Below are 9,595 nucleotides of genomic sequence, written 5' to 3' on the forward strand. Positions count from 1 at the left end.
ACAAAATAAGGGTTAGTAAGACAAAAATAGAGTAGCACTAACACTTGTGATCCCAACATATTAAAGAAGTATACAGGAACGCTTACCGAGTTTTCAGTAACTTAGAGAACAGTCTGTCCTTGCAGGTATTCCTGGGAAAAGAAGAGGAGGCACCACTGATAATTAGGCAGTTCTAGGCTCCCTGGCTGGTAAGGCACGCAGACTATTCCCTCTCATTCGGAACTAATTTCATTTCCGTGCTCTGTTCCTGTCACACACACCATGCTCCTGACTTGACGTCTGAGAATCTGACTCAGGCCAAGTCTGTCTTCATTTCCTCATCTTCTATGAATGTGTCTTGTCCACAATCAACCTTCAGTGAGTCGTTGCCTGTCTGGGTCACTTGCTGCCCTGGTACAATTCTCAGGCAGCTTGTTTTTCAAAGCACACAGCTGGGAAGAGGTTGTTTATGTTTGAGTGCAAAGAAGTATGAAAGAATCACTCACTCCAAAGCTATTTCTGGCTGAGGGTAGGCAACAGAGGCTCCGACCTAGGAGGCATGCCTTGGGTGAGAGTACAGAGCACAGGAAGGCGTCTTCGTCCCTTCTAAGGGCAGCTTCGCAGCCCTCTAGATGTGGTCACTTTATATTCATAGGCACTGTCTGCATTCTTCCAGTATTGCTAAATTTGCCCGTTGGCATTTCAACTGCACTCTCCAGGAGGCACATTGGAATTCTTAGTGTTTTCCATCTACTGTGTGCAGAAAGAAAGTCTTAGCCTAACTTCCCATCAGTTATGTGATCACTGACCGGGAAGTCTTCAGTCTCCCTGTGACAAGGAGAACTGTACTAAAAGATTTGGGCTCTCCATTAGACACTGTCTTGGGAAAGTGACCACTTGTTCTAGGGAAAAATCTTCTCTCTCAAGACTTGTCAGATTGCACTGCTCAATTCAGACAAGGCACCAAGAGTGCTGGGAGCACGTGTGCATGGCTACTTCTCGTCCCCCTAACTTTTTCACAGCAGAACACAAGCCATGCTCTGCAGGCCTTCTGGGACCTCAACACTCTTCCTTTGACCACTTCCAAACACCATAAACCCAGATTGCCAGGGCTGGAGTCAGCAAAGAGGAGTCTAGGTTTGAGGATCTCAACGTCTCTTCTCTTTCAAGACCAAGGTAGGTTTAGGATTCTGGGTGGATACTTCCTTCCACTCTGTTGCATCAACAAATCTGTTGGCCTCACAGCCATCCTAAAGACACATCAAGCATTTTTTTTTTTGTCTGTGCAGCCACCACCACAATCTGTGTCCATTTCTCTAAATTTCAGGCCCCTGAGGCTGTGCAATGCAAGGCAGTGGCCCACCAGCCCCGGTGACTGCCCATGGCAAGTGACTCACTTCCTATGATACAACCACCCTCTTCATCACCTATTCCTCAGGACACCTGCTCTGCTCTCTGGGTGGGGTTGGAGGGTGGGGGATGGGGTGGGGTGTCAGCTTGGCTGCAGCTGAGAGCTGTATTCTTGAATCTGTCTACAGGGCATTCCTCATGAGCAGACCACCAACATCTGGAACAATCTGGGAGCATATGTGTCGGCAGAAAACCACAGGATCCTTGGGAATCTGAATAGGTGTTGTTTTGCCTCTCACAGCAGAACCATGTTCAGAAATGTTGGGGGCTGCCTCTGCAGCTGTGGGAGAGGAAATGGTACAGTCTCAAATCTATGCCCTGCACCTAAGTGAGCCAGGCACTATCTATCCCTTGATAGCAAACCCTTTCAAATGGCTGGATGCTAACATTTACTTGATTTCTCTACTGCTATCTAGAATTTTTCCATGTGAAGGTCAACCCTACCTGAGTTACAACCCTACCTAAGAGAACAGGTTCCAGGAGAAGCAAGTCTGAGTTTGAATCCTAGTTCTGCCATGTTCAAAACACATGATTTGGAACAAAGTTGCTCAGGCCCTGTAAGCCTCAGTTCTCTCGTGTATGAAAGGGGGATGGAAGTTAATGCTACTCCATGAGGTTGCTGGATTTAAAGAATTAACACCTTATGAGGTAGACTGAAAACATGACCACAACTCTCCACCCCTCCCTATACCAAGTGAATTCTCTTCCTTGAATGTGGTCTGGTCCTGTGACTTTTTGGCCAACAGAAGGCAGGAGAAGAAGCATCATTCCAGTTCTGAGCTGGATCTCAACAGACTGTACATTCTTTTACCTTTCTTCTTGGAACCTTGTTGCCATGCTTTGAATATAAGGATGCTAGTTTTATGCATGATGAGAGGCAAGTGGCCGGGTATCTCTATAGCCCCAGCCATCAGCTGGCCAACTGTCAGACATCTGAGCAAAGCCCTCTTAGACCAGCCATCCTCAGTCAACACACCAGCTGACTTCAGATGCACAAACAAGTCCTGCCAAAATCAGCCAGGCCAGGCCCTACTCACTCAGATATTGTGAGAAATACTAAATAACCCTTAGTTTAAGTCACTACCTTAGCTCAAGCTGGTATAACAAAATACAGTGGGTGGTTTACACAACTCACATTTATTTCTCCCAGGTATGAAGGCTAGAAAATCCAAGATCAAGATTTAGTCCTTGGTGAGGGCACACTTTTTTTTTTAATTTATTTTGACAGATAGAGTTAGACAGTGAGAGAGAGAGAGACAGAGAGAAAGGTCTTCCTTCAGTTGGTTCACCCCCCAAATGGCCACTACGGCCGGAGCTACACCGATCCAAAGCCAGGAGCCAGGTGCTTCTCCTGGTCTCCCATGCGGGTGCAGGGCCCAAGCACTTGGGCCATCCTCCACTGCATTCCCAGGCCACAGCAGAGAGCTGGACTGGAAGAGGAGCAGCCGGGACTAGAACCCGGCGCCCATATAGGATGCTGGCACCGCAGGCGGAGGATTAGCCAATTGAGCCACAGCGCTGGCCCCGGGGGCACACTTTCTAGCTTGTGGATGGCTTCCTTCTCGTTGCATCCTCACATGGCAGAGAGGGGGTTGTGGCCACTTCTTTTTCTTACATAGTCACTTACCCCATCATGGAAGCTACCCCCTCATGACCTTGTCCAAACATAGTCACCTCCCAAAGGCCCCAGCTCCTGATATCATCACATTGGGGATTAAGGCTTCAACACACAAATTTGGGGGTAGACAAAAATATTCAGTCTGTAAGGGTCACTAAGTTTTATAGCAGTTTGTTGACTGACAAACATATCCTGATATTACAGCCTTCAACCAGCATACAGTAAGTGCTCAATAAATATTAACAATCAATATCTATCATGACAATTTACAGGTAGATTACTGGGAGAGGCACTGTAGCACAATGGGTTAAGGTGCCACTTGGGACACCCACATCCCATATCAGAATGCCTGGGATCAATCCTGGATACTCCACACACCTGATCCAACTCCATTCTACTGCTCCCGGGAAGCAGCTTTGATGGCCTAAGTACCTGAATTCCTGACACCCAAGTGAAAGACCCAGATGAAATTTGGGGCTCTTGGGTTCAGTCTGGCCCATTTCTGGCTGTTGCAGCCATCTGGGAAGCGAACCAGTGGATGGAAAAATCAATCTCTCTCTCTCTCTCTCTCTCTCTCTCTCTCCTTCTCTGTGAGTGTGTGTGTGTGTGTGTGTGGCTCCTCCTTTCAAATAAATAAATCTTTAAGAACTGAACTAAAATAAAGATAGATTATCATTGAACATACAAGTCTGAAATCTGTAAAAGTAGAGTGGTTTTGTCTTCCCATGACTTACAGCTATGGGAAGAAAATGACCTTACTTTTAAAATAGGCAGTTCAGCAAATGTTTTCAATGCACTGTGAGTGGTCTCAACTGCGGCAGGTGTCTTCAGCCACCTCCGTGCTTCTGGAAGAGCAGTAGTTGAACATGGACACGTGGGGCAGGTGGGAGGGGGCAAACAATAGCAAATAGTCCCATTGTTTCTCATTGTGCAAGAAGATGCAGTTGGAGGTTAACTGTAATAGCAAAACAAATCCCCCCGAGGGAGTGTATGGAATCTTTTGAATTCCCTTGAAAATGTTTACATAATAGGATGGTCTACATGGGGTCAGAAACTATGGAAATGGGGATAGGCATTTAGCATGGCAATTAAGACACCCATGTTTAGGGCCAGCCTTGTGTTGTAGCAGATAAAGCCACTGCCTGAGATGCCAGCAGCCCATACTGGCACCAGTTCATGTTCCAGCTGCTCCACTTCTGATCTACCTCCCTGCTAATGACCTGGAAAAAGCAGCGGAAGATGGCTTAAGTGCTTGCGCCCCTGCAACAGACATGAGAGACCCGGATGGAGCTCCTATCTCCTGGTTTTGGCCTGGCCCAGTGCTGGCCATTGTGGCCATCTGGGAACTGAACCAGCAGATGGAAGATCTCTCTCTCTCTCTCTCTCTCTCTGACTCTGAATTTCAAAATAAATAAAATAAATATTTTTTACAAAGAAAAAAAATGCCCAATTTCCATATCAAAGCAACTGGTTCAAATCCAGGCTTTTGCTCCTAATTTCCTGATAATGTGGAATCCTGGAGGCAGGAATGATGACTCAAGTCACTGGGTTCCTGTCACCCACATGGAAGATCTGGATTGAGCTGTGACCCACTGAGGATATTTGTGTAGTAAACCAATGGATGGGAACTCTCTCTCTCTCTCTCACCCTCTCTCTCCCCTCCTTCCCTCCATCCCTCCCTTTGACTCTGCCTCTCAAATGAAAAAAGATAGAAAAAGAAACTGCAGAGAAAGAAGCTAAATAAAAGCAGAGAAAGAGGGGGTGAAACACAAGAAAACAGCAGGGGCTTAACAATTGCTTTTCTAGATAGAAACACCAGCTCCTAAGCTCAGCCCAGATGATTGATTTGGGACAGCTTACTTTCAAGTACACATTCATAGTAAGGGCGCATAAAACCCTGCACGCTCCGGAATTCTGCAGCCAGCAGACTCCTGTGAGTCTGCCCAAGCAGAGGATGCTCGTGATGTCTCTTCTTCTCCTAGGTAGGTTCACTCCATATCTGCTGTTAGTATTCCTTGGTTCTCTAAGAATATATATGACTATGATCTCTTTTTTCAGTTTGATGTTACACACAACAGCTCAAATTAATGGCACCTGATCCATTTGGGCAGTAAATCAAGTTCACAGGGTCCCATATCATGCCCAAACAGAAAGAAAAATGCATGCCATGGTGTTCTCATGCAAATAAGCACTAAGAAATGAATGCTAGCCGGCCTCTTAACTCACGGTAAAGAGTGGACATGACTACACACTTCGGTAGTGTGGCAGAAAATGTAGATCATTAGCAGAATATCCATTCTCTTTTTCCTTTTCTTTTTTATCCACATAATTCCACTTTTGTCTGGAGCAGCCAAACATCCCATTAAAAATGCTCACCTTACCCAGACTCCTTTACAACCAGGGGTAGCCTTGTTCACAGCACACCTATTTGGTAAAACCTTGGCATATAAAATCAAATCCAACTCAAACCAACACAGAAAATGTGGCCAATTCTAGTTATGGACACACCTCAACCTACATCATCAGGGTATTGTATATTGTATAGAGAAGGCCACACAAGCAGATGCTAAAATACTGTATAACGCATTTTCCAATATGCTGCGCAAACAATGGTATACATCTAGAGGCTGAGAAGGAACTAATTCATGTATATGCTACTTATAGGTGTGTGTGTGTGTGTATATATATGTGTGTGTGTCTGTATGTATGTATATGTGTGTACATGTGTGATACATGTGTTTGCTATATATGTGTGTGTGTTGTGTATGTATTATGTGTGTGTGTGTGTGTGTATAAGGGTACTTCAAAAGGCTCCTGAAAAATTAAAAGATAAGTTTGTTTTTGGTGCAGAAAGTTTTGAAATTCATGCATATGATAAACCTTCAAAAAGTTTGTGGAAAATGCATATTATGAAAAAAGTGTGTGGATTTCAAAATTATTTACACCAAAATAAACTTTTAATTCCATTTTCCACAAACTTTTTGAAGTACCTTCATATGTACAATGTATATGCATATGGCACGTACATGACTCTTGATATTATAATATTTCTGCAAGATCAAGCCATTAGGTCCACATTAATTCACAGTCAATTCCAAGGTTCAAGTCTTATTGACAAAGTAAACCCTGAACTGAAACAAATAAATGTCTTTACCCATCTAAAGGCCAGTCCAATTTCCAGGGCCAAATTGAAATTGACTCCAGCCTTCCCTTTGCTTTGGGTACATGGAGCCTTCATATTTCACATTGCCCATAAATATTTGCTAAGCACCATCTTTGGGCCAGACATGGGGCCAGAGCCTGGAACACCAGAATAACTGCATTCAGAAAACTTAATTCCATGTCACAAATGAGTAGGACTAGCTTGGACCGGGGCATCCAGGATATTTATTTGCCAAATGTTGCGTTTTCCAATGGGTAAAGAGCAGTAGCGGACAAGGCAGTGGGATCAGTGGCTGCTTCAGAGCGGCTGTAACTGGAGGTGGAGTACTTGGTTCTGGTCAGACGGATCAATAACTTCCACAATAATCTGTGTCTCTAAAGTGACTTAAATTGGTTCTTAGACTTCCTTTTATGAATTCTGAACTCTTCAATGTGTCTAGGGTTGGGATCCAAAAATAGTTTCCATTTCGACCTCTAGTTAGAAACAACATACGAGTGGAAAAGTTGGGTTCAAAAGCACATTAATCACTAATTACAAGAGACGCCAGCACATGGCCTGGTCTTCACACCCCTCTCCATTTCACAGGAAATCTGGCAACACTTCATCATCAGTGGGCACTTGTTAGTCGCTTTCCTCTGTATACTTTACAACAGTATTTGTCACTATAGTGATCCCTGAAAACTGAGCTGCAAGCCAGCGAGGACTCCTTTCTCCTTTGAGCTGGCTAAAATTGACCACTCATTATGAAGTGCTGCGGGAAATCCACTAATGTGTCTTGTCCAGGAACAGTCACTTAAATCCGTCACTGCTTAATGATGTGAACCATGAAGTCTCTACCCCTCCCTAACAGTCTTGAGGTTCTGAGCTCCGCACCCCAGAGAGTCAGCCACAGTTTGCAGCAGCATTTAGATTGGTTTTTAAGTAATTGCCACTCAGCAAACTTACACTCGTCTGCTTGACTTTGCTTGGGAAATTCAATGCAAAGGTCCCAGAATAGCCCAGTGTAAAACACATTTGTAGAAATCAACGGTGTTGCAAGAACCAGAAAGGATTTCAACATGCTCTCTGGAGGTAGATACTACTAGATCATGATGACGGAGTTGCATACAAAGTCTCAGGCCTTCTGCTTTCTGCTTACTGTTTACATTACTCAGCAAAGACACTGAAAATTAGTGGCAGGACTTCTGCTTCGGGAAAGATGGAGTCGCTGTTCTTTTCATGATTCCTTCTCCCAAGCACAACAAAAGGACAAGATGTTGCGTATGAACCATTGAGAGGAGCAGAGAGCTCAGGACCCAAGCAGTGATGTGGTGTTGAGTGGCCTGGGCTTTCTTTTTGGCTCACAGACTCCAGACTTGGAAGAGAAGAAGCTGGCAACCTAGAAATGCCAATGGGCATGGACCAAACCAAAAAAACCTTAATAAAATGTATTCTCTCTGGGCAAAGGACAGGAATGGGGCAACGTATCAAGACAGAAAACTTCTTTAAAGATTGATTGATGATTGATTTGAAAAATACAGTGTCAAAGAAAGAGAGGGCGAGACAGATCTTGTACCCAATGGTTCACTCCCCAAATGCCCACAGTAGTCATGTCTGGTCCAGGCTGAAGCCGGGAGCTCCATCATGATCTACCACATGGATGGCAGGAGCCAAAGCACTTGGACCATCCTCTGCTGCCTTCCCAGGTACATTAGCAGGAAACTGGATCAGAAGAGGAACAACCAGGACTCAATCCAGCACTCTGATATGGGATACTGCCATCGCAAGCAGCAACTTAACTGACTGCACCACAGTGCCATTGGCAAGTCAGAAAACTTAGAGATAAAAGCCACTCAACTCCAGCCAAACATCACAAAGAAGACTTTGGCTTCCCACACACCACACCAAACAAGGTCACATCAGAAGCCTGGAGTGCCACCTTTCCAGGTTATAAGGGGTACACCAACATCCTGCCCTCTGCCCCACTAGGGTGGAGTTGGAGAAGGCCTGGTGGAGAATCAGAACCTGCCCCCAAGTCCAGCAGTAATGAGGCCACCCCCACCATGGGGTCAGTGGAAGCCACACAGGGAAGTTTCACCCCTCACATCCAGGGACATATCCTGAAGACTAGTTGATGATAGTGAGGAGACACCCCAAGGTACCAGGAAGGACTGAGCGGAAGCCTACACTTTGACCCCACCTGGCAGTAATGAGCCAGCACCCTCCCCCACTGGACAAGGGTCACAGGAAACATACTAAAACCAAAGGTTTAAGTCCTATCATATAATACTCAAATGTCCAAGTTGCAGTCTAAAATCATTCCTTGTACCAAGAGCCAGCAGGATCTCACACTGTGTGGAAAAGAAAACCAATCCATGCCAACACTGGATGACGTAGAGCAGCCAGCTTCAAAGCACTTCAGCAAGCACAGTCATCCTTGAAACAAATAAGAAAATAGCCTTAGTGAAGACACTGAAAGCCTCCAAGAGAAAAAGACTCAAATGGACATTTTAGAACTGAAAAAAATATGGCCTCAATTAAAAACTCAATGGACAGGCTTAGCAGCAGAAAGGTGGAGCCAGAGGGAAAAAAATCAGTGACCAGGGAGACAATTGGATAGAATTTACTAAATCTGAATAATATAAAAAAATGTATAAAAAATAAATAAGGGCAAAGCAGGCTAAGCCATCACTTGTGACTTCAGTATCCCACATCAGAGCACTGGTTCAAGTCCTGGCTGCTCCACTTCCAATCCAGATTCCTATAAATGTGCCTAGAAAGGCAGTAGAGGATGTCTCAAGTGCTTGGGCCTTTGCCACCCCTGTGGGAGACCAGGAGCGAATGCTTGGCTCCTGGTTTCAGCCTGGCCCAACTTTGGCTGTTGCAGCCATTAGGAGCATGAATGAGAGTTTGGCAAACACCTGTCTCTTGCTCTTTCTGTCCGTCTCTCCCTTCCACTCCTGTTGCTTTGTCTTTCAAATAAATAAATCCTAAAATGAAGGAAAAACACTTCACCTACATAGAGAAAAGAATTCACATGACAAATTTCTCATCAGAGCCCATGGAGGCCAGAGGAAGCGGCACAACGTGATTTCAGGGCTGAAAGAAAAGAACTGTCAAACTATAACTCTATATCCAGTGAAAATGTTCTTGACGAATGAAAGGGAAATCAAAAGATCCTCAGATGAAGGAAAACTAAGAGGATGTGTCACCGACAGACCCATGCTGAAAGAATGACTGGAGGAAGTTCCCTTAACAGAAGGGAAACGATAAAGGAAAGACGAGAGACACAGTGAGCCAAAATATGCATAAATATACAAATGACCTTCCTTCTCCTCTGGAGGCTTCCAAATGATTTTGCACAGTTCAAGCAAAAGTTCTAAACGTCTGATGTGATTCTGAATGTATGCAAGGGAAATGCTAAGGCAAGTGTATTATAAAAGCAT

At 44.7% G+C, this 9,595-nt stretch overlaps 1 long non-coding RNA gene across 2 annotated transcripts in view; it reads right to left on the minus strand.

Moving 5' to 3' along the window:
- LOC133757749 (uncharacterized) overlaps nucleotides 1-472 on the minus strand; it is an 85,283-nt gene extending 84,811 nt beyond the window's left edge. For both annotated transcript variants that reach the window (XR_009865727.1, XR_009865728.1), the window contains exon 1: nucleotides 87-472. This is a non-coding gene — a long non-coding RNA (uncharacterized LOC133757749). The remainder of the gene's footprint in view (nucleotides 1-86) is intronic.
- Nucleotides 473-9,595: the final 9,123 nt, after the last annotated feature.

This window comes from Lepus europaeus, chromosome 4 (genome assembly GCF_033115175.1).
Source record: "Lepus europaeus isolate LE1 chromosome 4, mLepTim1.pri, whole genome shotgun sequence".
Taxonomy (NCBI): Eukaryota; Metazoa; Chordata; class Mammalia; order Lagomorpha; family Leporidae; genus Lepus; species Lepus europaeus.